Consider the following 14,992-nt stretch of genomic DNA (forward strand, 5'->3'; position numbering starts at 1 on the left):
CGATAGCAAGCAGTGAGTACGTAATAAGACACAACAGAGCGCTAATGTTGATGGCCGTTTCCTGGGTAAAGGAATACAATCTTTTAGATAAGAATGTGAAATGGTACCAGGAAAAATGGTCAAGGGGGCATTTTTTGGAGAATTCTCAAGCAAAGCTGGTGTAGGACTTTGAGCGGTTTAATTTGAGAAAGACCATAACATCTAGAAGACCAGATTTGATACTTGAAGAAAAGGAAAAGAAGAATATCTGGATATGTGATATGACGTGCCCACAAGAAAATAACATCGAAACGAAGATTAAGATAATTGAAAAAAAAAACCAAATTACAGACAGCTTGCATTTAAACTTAGAGGGCGAAGACCTGGTTTCAAAGTCAGAGTTGTGCCTCTTGTGATCAGAGCACTCTGTGGAGGTATAAAAGAGACAGTAAGGGAACTGGAAAATATTTTTGAAACGAACGATTTGTGCAAAAAGGTTGTTTCGGAGATGCAGAAGACAATTTTAATGGACAGTGAGACAATAATCCAAAAAGTGTTATCAGGACTTGTCCAGAGTGACATTGAGTAAAATCCATGATAAAAACGAAGTTGTGAAAGGGGCCAACAAAATTCTCAAAATTCTTGGTGGTCGTTGAAATATAACTATATTCTTTAAATAACAATAATAATAATAATAATAATAATAATAATAATAATAATAATAATAATAATAATAATGATAATGATAATGATAATAATTCCGTGTTGAATCGAGCGCCAGTGTTGAATCTCCGTGCTGAGTTCCGTGTTGAATTGTGCTCCAGATGTGAGATTAGATATCCACTCACGCGGGTTTTGGGAGAACAAACGATCAGTATTCTTTCAGGTGAGGGTCTCTCACCCTGATTCTGATTCGTATAGGAACCTGCAACTCCCACAAATATAGCGCAATCACGAGAACGAAAAGAAGCGCCTATATTCGAGAAGGGTTTTGGACATTGAACAAGGACCTTTCACACCTCTTATTTTCCCGTCAACAGGCGGTATGGGAAAGGAGTGCTTGCAATACCATAGCAGACTGGCGCAGCTGATCTCCTTCAAGAAAGGAGAAGATTATGCTAACACAATTTCCTGGATACGAGCAAGGACATCCTTCGCTTTATTAAGATCCACACTAATCTGCCTTACAGGATCAAGAGCTTGAAGAAAAGCCGTTTGTGATTTTAAGAACATTGATATTGACATTGAAATCCAAGAAGGAGCCATAATGTAATATTTAGGGACACTTTATTGACGTCGTTTTGTGTATACTAGCATTTATTAAAGTATATTTCCCATTCTTTATTTGATTCTGTTGGAGTGAAGTTTTTAGTATTTTTTATTATTTATACGGATTAAGATTGTGAATATCATTTATAGCATTTTAGTAGATTATATATTGTAAATTTAAGATTGTTTAACAATTTGTTCATAAAGTTATTGCTGTCCATGTAATAACAATAGTAAGAATAATAATAATAACAAGTCTTTTGGGATGTTCCGCTGTACCCAGACCACGTGGTAATGATGAGAGCCAACCGGATAGATGTTAGGGTTGTGGACCACAAGCGGATGATTGTGATCATGGACAACAGAGCTGCGGAAGACCAGGAAAAGACAGAGAAATATGCCCCCAGGTCAAAGGATACCGCATAGACCAGCACAACATCATTCTTAGATGTACTAGGAGGCCATGATACTCCAAAGGGTTATAGTGGGAAGGAAGAGTAAAGAACGTTTCTGATTGGTTGAAAAATTGGCGCGAGAACTTTGAACCAATCACTGAGTGAAGTAATGCAAAACCAAAGCAATTTGCTAATTACTTTCGACACTCAATTGAAAACCGCTCTAATAATAATAATAATAATATTATTATTATTATTATTATTATTGTTATTATTATTATTATTATTATTATTATTATTATTATTATTATCATTATCATTATTATTAAAGTCTCAAGGTTATTTAGCCGAGTAAGTCGAGTGCTCTAATTAATTGGGGAGAATACAAATCAACTAAAATCACAACAAATCAAATCAAATGTTGGCGTTTGAGAACAGGGGAAAACCGGGGTACCTGGAAGAAAACCTCTCGGAAGAGAGTTGAGAACCAACAAAGCCAGGCCACATTGGTGAAAAGCGAGTGCTCTCACCACTTCGGCCGTCCTAAATTAAACTCCTAAACTGCGTCACGCTGTACAATCATGAGCCGTCTGATTAATTTAATTCCATAAGTCATAAGTTCCCATTTCATTTTAATGCAGTAGTATGTTAATAAGATATATAATGCGGTTTTTTTTTTACAATTGTCAAGATTTTTATCATGGAAGCAACATATTAAAGTGCAGCTAACTTGAAATACTCGCCCAACACATTCGTCAATTGTTAGCATCTTGAGCCACGTACAATTTAATCTTTCTAAAAGCAAAAGAAGATTATCGCTAGTAACTAACCCTAAGGGGAGATCTCCAATTAGTACATTTTACACGACTTTTGAATAAGAGGTACTTCATCTCTTTTTATCACATAGCAAACTCTCTAAAAGACCACTTTCGAGATTAAGATCTTCTAGACGATAGTGAGCTGTACGACTTTGTAGGAACTTCATCATGCATAAAAATCAATGTAGTGTGTAAAAATTTCTTCAAATCCCGGTTCACACAAATTAAAGTCAGTGATTTAAGCCCTCTTTGTACATGCAGTATCAGCAAAGCACAAAAATCTGCATGACACGGTACTCCGAAATCTCGGTACCGTACCGATGTTTTTCGCGCATGGCAAAGTAAATTCTTCGTGACTGTGTAAACAGAACAAACAGAAGCATATTATGCACCCGTGCCAGAAATCATAGGGGTGCCGAGCATATGTCAGGAGCATTTTTGATAAGTATGACTAACATTCTGTACAGATCACAATACGGCTTTCGTGAAAATCATTCTACGCAACATTCAATACTTGACATCGTTAACATTGGAATATAGACAACAAACTGTTCTCATGTGGTATTTTTATTGATGTACAGAAAGCTTTTGACACAGTTGATCATATAATTCTACTTCGTAAATTAAATCAATATGGAGTCAGAGGCATTGTAAATGACTGGTTCTCATCATCCTTATTTCAAATCACACAAAGAAGGAAATTGCGCCGTGTGGTGCTCCATAAGGATCAGTGCTGGGTCCTCTTCTATTTCTGATACTTTTTAATGACATTCACAATTTGCTTGAGGAAACTGTTAATAACGAGTTGAAATATGTACGTGAATACTTGCATGTAATATAAATAAATTGACACTTAAAGCGAGTTTCAATCGAGTGTCGTAAAACTAAAACCAAAGTAATTACTTTGTCCAATCAAAAAGGACGGAGACAATCCTGTAAACCAATCAAAACTCGAAGCAGTTACACGTAGCCGACACAAGCGCGGGAAAATGTGCACGGGCGAGCCACGATTGGTTTTGGTTTCACTTCTGATTGGTTGAAAAAATGGCGCGAGAACTTTGAACCAATCACTGAGTGAAGTAATGCAAAACCAAAGCAATTCGCTAATTACTTTCGACACTCAATTGAAAACCGCTCTGACACGAAAAAATCCAACTTTGTTATCTTAATTCGTCCACCTCAACGACCACTTAATTATGAGATTTAATTGAAAGTAATAGACAACGGCAGTAATATATTAGAATGTAAGGAATACATGAAATATCTAGGTATTTTGATTGACAATCTATAGCTTGGAAATATCATATAGACTATGTTTCCACTAAGATTAATAAAATTAATAGTGATAGCTCGTCTACGAAACTTTGTTCCTTATATACGTTGCGAAATGAAAATCAGTCACTCATACTTCCTTATCATTGACATATGGGTTGACTGCCTGGGGTCAGGCCGCAAAAAACCCACCTGAATAAGTTACTGCTGCTTCAAAAGCGTGTACTGCGTATGATGCATTTTCTAAATCCACGAATTCATGTCATTCCTTTTATGCTACAAATTCAACTACTTTTCTTTGAAGCTGTATCACACTTGATATATGATGTATCAAATATTTCCCACCTGAAGCAATCTCTGAAAGATTTCTTAAGTGTAGTTCGGTACATTCGTATAATACAAGGGCTTCCTCTTATGGCAAACATCACATTGAATTTTCACGTCTGAAGCAACAGCTATATTCTTTTACTTGCTTTGACGGGAAAGTATGGACTTGCCTCCCATCTCAAGTATGTAACTTGCCTAAACTAGCATTCAAAAAGTCAATACGCAAAGCTTTATTTTTAGTCTAGTAAGAAGGCGATGAGGATTATATTGAAGCACCTAGCCTATTATCTAAATTATTGTATATTTTACGTAGCTTTTTTTTAAATTAATGTCTCCACTATGTTGTTTTTGTTATTGTTTTGCCTAGTGTAAGTCATTTGAGTGATTTTATTTATCTACATCTGTCAGTGGAGTCAAAGAGCTTAATAGTCATATGTGATTTTGATTAATTTTCATCTACACAACTCGCCTCGACTAGCCTATGCTATTTGCGAGTTGCGTATTTACTTCGTGTCAGTGATGATATAGCGTAATGAAATTGATCTTGTTGTTGTTGTTGTGAAACGGTTAAAAGCAAAGTCAAGTTTTCAACTGGAATTTATTTATTTATTTTTGTTTATTTAATTATTTAATTATTTATTTTTCCTTTTCGTCTCCTTTTATCTACTAATTACGTACATGTAATTGATTTACTCATGCTTTAGTGCCAACCTACCTCCTCTATTTAAACATTACTTAGTTTTACTCAGCTCGATTAGCTTTTTAGTTATCCTGAGTAAACATTACCTTTTTTGTATTAATATATTATAAATTATTGTAAACTTTAACTTTATTTATTTTGGTAATAAAGCTTCTTGTTGTTGTTGTTGTTGTTGTTGACCTTTGCCTTGTTCAAATGGTTACGGACGAAGAGATGTATTTATATGTGATAATTCGTTTATCGATGATAATTCGGGCATACTCGGGAAAGAATCCGAGTGCTTCAAGAGGTGTCAATTCCTGGATACGACATTCCGGTCACAAGTTCGGATGTTCTTCCAGTGGGCAACAGAACGTTTATGGGGCACATGCAATTGTCAGTGTGAATGCGAAGCAGAAAATGCGTCACGTATCATATAAAGTTCGTTTTATTTTTCGACGTCCCAAACCAAAACGTTTGTGGCAGAACGTTTTTCAGGTTAGCCGAAAAGTACAGAGAAACTTGGAAGCAATTGTCAACTCATGAAACATCAGTTTGTAAGCTAGCAAGCCATTTTAGCTGTACCATAATACTACATATATAAAGAAAAGTTTAATTCAAAAGAATATTGATACATGTTCTCCATAGTGACTGATATCCCGTGTGAGTTTTGTTACATGAGATGGTGTGAAACAGTTGAATTTTCTGACACAAAATCAGTATAAGCCGATTATTGCAAGGAAGCAAACGAAAGTGTCACTCTGTTCAACCTTCCTGGTGAGTGGCAACTCAGTGGTGTAAGCGGTGTCCAGTATTTGAAATATACAAGCCTTAAAATTAAATGATCAATATTATTGTTCTTGTTGGTAAGTTTGGATTGTGGCCAGCGGTTTCTAACAAGTAATAGCTCAATTAGCTTAACCCATCGACAAAAATCAAACGTAATCCTAAATCCCAAAAAGGTATTCGAAACTACATCAATATTGTTTGGAGGGCAAGATAAAGCAAGTTCGTATTAGTAGTTCTTTTTTTTTCGTAATGTCTAAGCTTCTCGGTGTTTTTTTTTTTTTTTTTTTTCGACTTTCGAGGTTGCCGTGCTTCTTCCTGCGTAAAATAAATCCTATTTGTCAACTTAATACCACTTTAAATCAATCGAGGCACCTTTCATGTGCTGTAAAGGATTCAGAAAAGAATTTCTATTACTGCTGATTACGAAATCTGTAGTCACCTGCATGTTATTGCAAGCAAACTATCCCAAGATATTCTTCAAGTCTTACCTCCTCTCTGTCTTCTTCACTGACGTTGATCATATAATTTGTAACCTTCCTCGAAACTTCCTCGAAATATTATTTACAAGCAGCATCCCAGTATGCAATTCCTGAGCTTTAAGAATCGAATAGAAGAATTTCCACAGTGTAAGAATTTTGCATAATTTTCAGACGTCAGTGATTAATTATGCATAACGTCAGTTACCAAACTGTCCTTGAATAGTGCCCAAATAATCACAAGTTCTTGACGCCCTGCGGACTTTCCTTTAAGACCAAAGTTAGTTCAGATTGGTGATAATGAAATTAAATGTCACTCGACTGAGCTAACCGTGGTGCAAATAGAGACCAAGGTCTCTAACGCTGTTAAGGAACGGAAGTCGAGCTTAAGAACTCCAGGAGCGCTTTTGTGAGCATAAAAGAAGCATAAAAGACACAGGGAAATCTTTAATGCAGCGAGACATTTAATTCAATTAATTTGAATCCTTTGAAAAATCTACCTTATATGGTATTTTAAAAGATAAGCTATGACTGTTTTGCTCATTCTCTCAGAAGCAATTTAAGCCAGGCTGGATATCACATTCTGCCTGAATGGACTACAAACAAGGCCGAAACTCTTTACCTCATTCCTCGCAAACCGGTTCAGTATTGCAAGGCTTGCGAGATGGGGATTATAGTTTAAAGTGCTTACCCAAGGGGACATGAAAGTCTAACCATTTGCATATGTCGTCACAAAGGCAGCACCTTCTCCTCTGTTATTTCACCCTGAATGTTGGCCAGGGTTTCAGTATCAGCCAGTATCAGCGGTTTTTTGCGTATATTTCAAGATGGCTGCTCATTCTCAAAATCACGCGGACGTTCTTGATTATAATTGAACTTCGCATTTCTACAAGAGAAGTTAAGCGAGCCCAAACATTTTGGCACGGTATTTTTGGTACGGTAGAAATGGTGTAGTGTAAACAAAGTTTGCCGAGCTCTTTTTAGGCACCCGTGCCAATTTCACACGAGCCATGCCAAACATTTTCTGTAGTGCAAACCGCTCTTTTGCCGTACTTAATTACTCAGTCAAGTTCGGCACATGAGTGGAGCGGCGTCTGAACCGGGCCTTAGTTAATAACTAAAAGATGTTTAATTTAATTATTAAAAAAACTGTCACGCTGGTCTCGCTCAGACCAGAGCACATGCACCGCACTTGATGTTACACCGACACTGCAGACTCGTGATGGAAACGGATTATGATCGATTGAACCCTAGGATAATATATATCTCTTTGCCATTTAAGTATCAGGAGGCGTCTTTCTTATTAATTTAACTACGTGAAACGAACTTTAACCGGTTACGTCCATAATGGCAAAAGAATCTAACGTTTGATTTATTCCTCGTAACGGAAAACGAAGGCTTTATACTATCTGTCTGGCAGCACCCGTCAAGAAATAAATGAAAGAACTCGTTCTCCTAGCCAAATCTGAAGATCAATACTATCTCTTGCATTGCTTCATAATTTTGCACGTGATAAGGCACCTTCTCGCAGTTCAGTTAAAAACTGGAACCCATAGGTAAATCGTTTTGAATCCTTCATTAACGCGAGGCCGGACAAGCTGTCGGGCCGAGATGCGCACTAGATGCCGTACGTGTTGATTTGTAAGTAGCATAAAAGTAGTAAGACCGGATACGATTCCAATACTGTTCTAGTTAATTAAAGAAAGTAATATTTTTAAGCTCTGCACGCAGACACACTGCGTGTATAAGGCACTTGGACCCAGTATTTCAATGATGCGAAGTTTTACATGCGTCACCTTTCGTCAAGACTTCTAGTAAACTTTAAGCGAAAGAAAAACAAGTTCACTCAATTTTCCGTTCAATTTAAAAAGTTTTAATTTTGCGACCTTTGCAGTTTCTTTTGCGACGCCGGTAAAACGACAGATATCTTCTTTACCTGTGTGCTTCATATAGGTGTGTCCGTCAATATATAAAACTACACTCTAAGCACTCATATTAATCGAGGTTTGGTTATCCCAATAGAAAAAGGCGCCAGGTAGCTAAGTAAGAGGTCGCTACTTCAAATCCCAGGCCGGACCAACATTCGGAGCTTAAAATAACTAGGAGTAGGCCCAGGCTTTGCTTTGACAGCTTAACTCGGTAAGATTTTCTATAGTCTTCTCCGATAATGACGATAAAGCGCTTTCTCGCTACACTTCACTTTCTTTGTGTTCATGAACTCTGTGAGCTACATTAAAGAGCCCTATGAAAAGTCATACAGTCTGTTTTACAAAGTGGATGATCTGTCCTTTTTTCAATATCGTGTGTACTGATTGGGCCGAACGGTCACTGAATGATGGGATACTTTAACCGACGATTCGTGGATTGATTGCTTAGGTTCCGTCTACAATGATCAATGGGATCAAATCAGGAGCCCATCTGGAGCGTGCAACTTCCATACAGCGTCTGTGAAACGGCGTTTTCACAAGTAGGTTTATTTTTAGACTAGCCCTTCCTGCGAATTAGGTCAAAAAACAAAGGCAGTTCCGGTTCGGTGACCCTATCACGTCAGCTTAATTTCTTGTAATTGGTAATCGGGCTCCTGTGGGAGTCTCATTCGCAGGAAATTCAATCTAAAAATAAATCGGTCTGTGAAAACGCGGTTACACGAACACAGTAGAGTTGTAGGCTCCGGGTCATGGGTTCCTGATCAAATTAGTAGGGAGTTTAAGAAACGACAACGGCTACGGCAACGACAACGCCAAAAATCAATAATATTATTGGTTAAAAGAACCAAAATGATCGTGCTGCACGTGCGGCACGATTTTTTGAACATTTCTCTCCCGTACTCGTCAAAACTACTACGTGAAATTACCAAATTTGAGGTTTTGACGACAACGTGGACAAACTACAGTAAATCTTTCAGTCTCACTCTTTATTTCAAATCCGTCCGTACCAATCCAATTATAGGACACTTCGCACATATTGTATAATGTAAACAAGATTGAATAATCCCGAAATACTTAGAATAGCTCAAACGTATATTTTGAAGTGACGTTTTCGTCCTGTAGCCGTCGTGGTTTCTTAAACTCCCTATTTACTAGCTGTCCTGCTGCTTCGGTATATGAGTAAGAGCCGGTTACACTGAGGCGATGTGCCACCACCTATACAGGAACACCTACTACCATCTGTTTAGCCTGCCAACACTGAGGCTGTCTTGTTTGGGCTCGCGCTGCGATCACAGTCGCCTATTTCACCATCGCCAGCTGCTTGTATAGAAAACATTATGGACTGATATGCATCCCTCTCACCTCATGATCAGTAAGTTGCGGACCGGAAAGCTTTTCCAGATAAAAAACGAGAATGCCTTCCAAACTAAAATGTGTTCCAATTTGGGAAAATTCAGAACAAAGTGTATTGAGATTCAACTGAAAAATGACTGGTTTTTTTTCGATTAAAGTGGAACTCTCTACTCTCTCGGAGAACAGTTTTGGTATGGTATAGGTTTTGGATTTCCGTTGGAAATGAGTGCAAATTTTGGCCGAAAATGAAATGTGGATCTTTAGAAAAAGAGAAGCATGCGTCTGAGTTGAGTAAATCAGCGATTACTGACAGTGCTGGGGTGATTTAGTATTTTACCACAATTTCTTGTAATCTCGCAATATGATTGGCTAATTTTCCGTTGTCGACAAGAGTCCAGACAACGCTGTACGCGTGATGTTCGCGTCAATATGTCACGCAATGAAATAGCTCCTTCTTCGTGTTATGATTTCGGTAACGCTCTGAAATAAAACCTTTCTTTGGTGTGGAATATTGTGGTAAAAAACAAATCGAAACTAGTTCAACGCTGACAGACAGAGGTTTCGGATTATTTTATTTTCGATACAGAATTCAGATTTGATACCTGAAACTATTGATTCGCTGTTTTACAAAACATGATTCCAGAAAAGCATGGAAAGTGAAACTTGAAACGGATTATGATCGACGACTTATAACCAGGACACTGGACATGAGACGTTTCGTTATGCACTTGTCATCGGCTTTCCCGAGGGAGGGGGGGGGGGGCGACCCCGGGCTGATGTGGGGGAATACGGGGACTTTATGGAGACTTTGGAACAAATTTCTGCCCTTGTGGTGGGGGAAATGTGGGAACTTCGCTTCTGTTCAACTGAGAGGGGATTGGGAACGATCGATTGTTCGATGGATCGATCGATGGCAAGATGGCGGAGGAGAAGAAGATATGTTTTAAAATCCATTGTTTTTTGGTCTATCATACAGACCATCCGTCAAAAATTTGTACGTATTTGTAGGCATAAGCAACTTTAAAATTCCCCTGTGTATATATATATATTGTTTATAGAGGTCACTGTTAAAGGTCAACAGGTCGTCTTTTGTTAGTGATACAATACACTGACAATAGAAACGGTATCGCTTTAATACTGCTTTCATCAACTTGGATCGTCTTTCTCAATTGTGCTGTTTTCAAAGGACAACAGTTATAGAGCTGTATCTATCAATAGTCCCTTTGAGTTGTGTTGAGGTGTATGTTGTGTAGAAGCAGAAAATGAACGTGATGATATTTTATAAGTTGTTTGCCGAACCATATACATATGTCATTAATCGGGACAAATTTAGAACAGCGTACAAATTGTTAGGGATAGAAAAAGTTGATTTTTTCTTAATATTCACAAGAATGTTAATTTCTGAAGCATCACAGCAACCGTTCAGAGTACTCAGGAAACTTAAGAACGTTGTGTTTAGAAGCAGCAGTGAACCATCATGATAGTGTGTTTTCCCTTGTTCTTTATCAGTCCGGATAGATTTAAAACAGAATCTGGGGAATTCAGGACGGGAAGAAAAGTTGAAATTTTCACTAGACTGCGAGCAGCTTATGTATTCAAGAAAAAATAATTAAAGTTCAATTTTCATCAGAATGTAAAGTCCGAGTGTTTGCTAACCGTTCAAAGAACCCTTGAAATAAAGTTCTGAAGTGCATCTTCAAATCCAGTTGGGTGCTTGGCTTCGCCAGAAACTGGAGACTTCCAAAGAAAAAAATCCCCCACGGGTGGGGAAATACATGAACTTTTAAATGCGCAATGAACAAAGTCCCCACATCAGCCCGGGGTCCCCCCCCCCCCCCCCCTCGGGGAAGCCGAAGACAAGTGCATTATGTTGGTTCTCTCGCGGTCTTTCTTTTTGAAGTATTTGAGTGATGGAAAACTGAGTCTCTGGATACCATTTATCCGGCGAAGCCCCAAGATAATCATACTAGGAATGTTTCCTACAAAACTTCGGCCCTGCCCGTTTCTTCTCAGATCTTCGTTTTAACTCTGCTACTGATACAGCTGAACCTCTTTATAACGAAGTTCTCGGTATAACGAACGATATTCTTCAGCCCGGCCAAAGTTATAATTTAATGTATGGAACGGAACCTCCATATAACGAACCTCAATATAACGAAATCATCGTTATAACGAACACAATCCAGAAGCCCAAACGTAAAATATACCGTCTGTGTTTTAAACCTACAGAGCGATGTCAACACGCCATTTGAACAACACAGATTTGGGAACGAGCGACGGGCTATGGTCGGGGGAGGTTGGAACCGAAAAATTCCGGCATGCTGGCAGTAGAACAGAGCTGCCTAGAGAGTTCTGAATGGGGTTTTTTATTTATATATTTGTAACAGCTAGTCTAGATTTTGAGCAATTGAAACCGTCAAACTTTACTACAAACGTTTCCTAAAATGTTATTTATAGTAACATCTTCGTTGTTCTTCTGCAAATTCGTTATATCGAGGTTTTCGATGTAACGAACGCTCCCTATAATAAACCAACTTCCCCATTCCCTTTGCAGTTCGTTAAATCGAGGTTCCACCGTATATAGTCATCAGTGATTTCCGTATCGATAATCACTGGTTTTTCTTATAATCAATTGCCAGAATTAATACTGAAAGCAACTTGCAATTATTGGTAATACTGGCAAATATGACTTCCCTTCTGGTTAAAGACGTAGTTAAGGGTTTCCTCAGTAATTCGAATTCTCCATCAATCGCTCTCTTTGCGATATTGCTCAACCAAATGAAGATACTGAAACAAATTCTTTGTAAATGTATTTCGACTAAGAGATAGAAACAGACACGTACCAATAAAACGGACACTTGGTTATATAAATTGATGTTAAAGCTTTAAGTATCTAGAAGTTGACAGCATGCAAAATTATCATGATGCCTGAGACTTGAAAACTAGGTAACTTGAAAGTGAGCTATCGTAAGCGACTCGTGACTGTGAGCCGCTCTAACACTGACTCGAGACGTGAGGAGAGTTTTAATTTTTAAGAGTAACTTATTAGTTTCCTTTCCTTTCTTCCGGTGAAAAATGGCTCGCACCAGAAGTACATTGACGTCTTTTAATCAATCTTAGCCACCCATTATATGTATTATCACTGATCACTGAAGATTATTGAATTTAGTCAAAAGCATCCAAAAATCAACAAAACAATATTTTGTAACAATACTACAATATTGCAAGTGTTTTCAATGTCCAGTACCAAAGAAATAAGATATATGAATTGTTTAACCTCAATGGATCACACCGCATCAAGTGATAATTTGTTGAAAAATTCAAATTTCACTCAGTTGATAGCATAATAACTTTAACTTAGTTTTATCAGCTTTAGGCAAAGATTTTAAAAATAATCAAAGTAAACAAAACAAACTAATACGTGAACGTATGTGCCGGCAAAGCAGATACATTTTTTATTATTATTTTAATATCGGTTTATGTGATTCAAAATAACGCGGATATTAGCGCTAAAATGCGATTAATAAAGGAACGTCGAAACAACCTGAGAAATCTTTGATTCCATTTTGTTGTTCATATTAAAATAGCCACGTTTCAAACTAATTAAATGAATTCAGTTTCATAATTAGAATTTATTGCATAATTTCAGACAAGCCTTACTCTCTTAATACTAACGAAAATTCACATCAGCCAAAAAAATTAAACTCCGAAGCGACAAACTCAGTAACAACGCTGTCAGTTTTGTGTCAGTTGTCCACCCCGACAATCAAGTACTGAGATTTCCAGGGACTTGGCAAAAAACCTTTGAGTTTCTTGCAAGATGCTGAGCTACAGGAGCCATTCTGAATTCGTTAGTTTTGTTGAACATTGATTGGTCTCCATGAGATATGTTCATCCTGTTCAAGTTTACTTTCAAAGGATAAAAAAAATTGTGTTTTTATGAATTCATGGTTAGCTAATTGCCACAATCATTTTTAATGAGTGTAGTATTTGAGCCACCGAATATTTTTTTCGATTCACTATCTTTACTGAGTGGATGTGACTTTCAAGTGAATTTAGAATAAAGGTGCCCAAACTTTACTGTACGTAGTAATAATTGATGACCTTTGTGTCGCTGTGGATGTCACATACCACCATCTTCAACGTCAATTTTCTCGTAATTAATCTTGCTGATGCGGGATTCGGGATTCTAAGCACCGAACTATTTATATTAGAGTGATTTAACGTGTCACAATCACTATTTCGAGATTCATTAACCGGGCCGTACTCAGACATGCGAAAAGGTGTCTAAGGTTTTTACAGTGTTAAGTTCTTTGAAAAAGTCACACTTCTCTTTTCTCTACAAGTGGTTCCCCACAATATTTACTGAGTTCTAATAGAGAAACTTCTAGTCCGCAGTTACGTGAATAAACAATTTCTGAGTCTCTGAAAAGTATAAGTGTTTCCGAGAAGTTGACTTCCTTAACGATAATAAAAAGCAATTATAGTGGCCTTCTGCTTGTGAAACCGAAAATATGCTTATTTATGGACATTACGAAGGATACTATAGAGGTTTTAATTCACTTGAGATCATGAGCAATCAGTTTACGACCAAGAAGAAATGTCTAGTACCCTTATTACTAGAACAAATTAAATAAACTCGGCTCAGATTAGCGATCGAGAGACAGTTTTAATGCTTCTTCATCACAATTCGATGTTTTATTTCTGCGGTTGTATGAAAATTCTGTTGTTAAAAACCAAAATTAAGAAGCCGAAACTGCAATCCGGAGACCGCAATTTTTCAATGATGCTGAAAGACGCAGGCCTTCAACTTTGCGAACCTAGCACTAAAAAAAAGGCTCCTTAAGTTTCTGCTATTGGCAAGGAATTAGCCTGTTACTAAAGGAAAGTTGCCTCTTTCAAGTTTAATGTACAGTGCTGGCCACCTGAGAGGAAAGAAAGAAAGCACTGTATTAAGAATGCGTCCGTGGTATTGCATTCGCCACTATTTCGCAATCGAAAAGCGCCATCCACAATATTCAAGCCCGGTAAGACAGAGTCGGGATAAATTTAGACTCTTGCCCAACGATCCGAGATCATTTAAGCTTTTGAACCTACTGGCATGAGATCATATTTCCATTCTCTTCTTTGGTTTCGTGCCATTACGCATTCATGTAAAAGTTTGATTTTATGTTAAGTGTAGTGCAGTTTGTGTTGACACCTTCAATTGCCTTAGTCTTCAATATTGAATATCTTTTTGTTCATCTCGCTGTAAATACCCGGAACCCTGTGAACAGGAAATCTAAAGAGGTTTGATTGCGCAACGAAATTTGATTGTCCCTGCATGCAGCATCTTGAAATCTTCGTCAGTGCTTACCTCACCAGCTAAATATCTCACAAGAACATCTAACATTTCACTCAGCTGGTCATCTTGTTTTTCCATCTGAGAACGTTTTCCTTTAACAGTTTGTTAACAAACCATTATCCCTTGTCTCCTTTCTCTTGCTGCATCCAATACCAGTTTGTCTAATCGGGATTTGAACATTTCAAGTGTCTCGGTGTCTTCTCATTGGAGTGAATTATTTTTCTTTTGATTCACGAATTCAAGTAACTGACCTCCTAAAGTGGCCTTTCGTTTTACCCAGCTTTCTAACAGAGCCCCTCTTTCAAGAGATGACAAACCTTATTAGTATCAAAGTAATCTTGACAAAGACCAACAAACGGCCCA

At 37.7% G+C, this 14,992-nt stretch overlaps 1 protein-coding gene across 2 annotated transcripts in view; it reads right to left on the bottom strand.

Annotated features, from left to right (window-relative positions):
* The window catches only part of LOC138042059 (tyrosine-protein phosphatase non-receptor type 13-like), a 46,437-nt gene extending 31,458 nt beyond the window's left edge, over positions 1–14,979 (bottom strand). The window contains exon 1 of one of the 2 annotated variants that reach the window (XM_068887799.1): positions 14,642–14,979. The gene's annotated coding sequence lies outside the window, so the exon portion shown is untranslated. The remainder of the gene's footprint in view (positions 1–14,641) is intronic. The other variant, XM_068887800.1, reaches the window with a different exon arrangement.
* Between the last annotated feature and the right edge of the window lie 13 nt (positions 14,980–14,992).

The sequence above is a fragment of the Montipora capricornis genome, chromosome 3, assembly GCF_036669925.1.
Source record: "Montipora capricornis isolate CH-2021 chromosome 3, ASM3666992v2, whole genome shotgun sequence".
In the NCBI taxonomy this organism is placed as follows: domain Eukaryota; kingdom Metazoa; phylum Cnidaria; class Anthozoa; order Scleractinia; family Acroporidae; genus Montipora; species Montipora capricornis.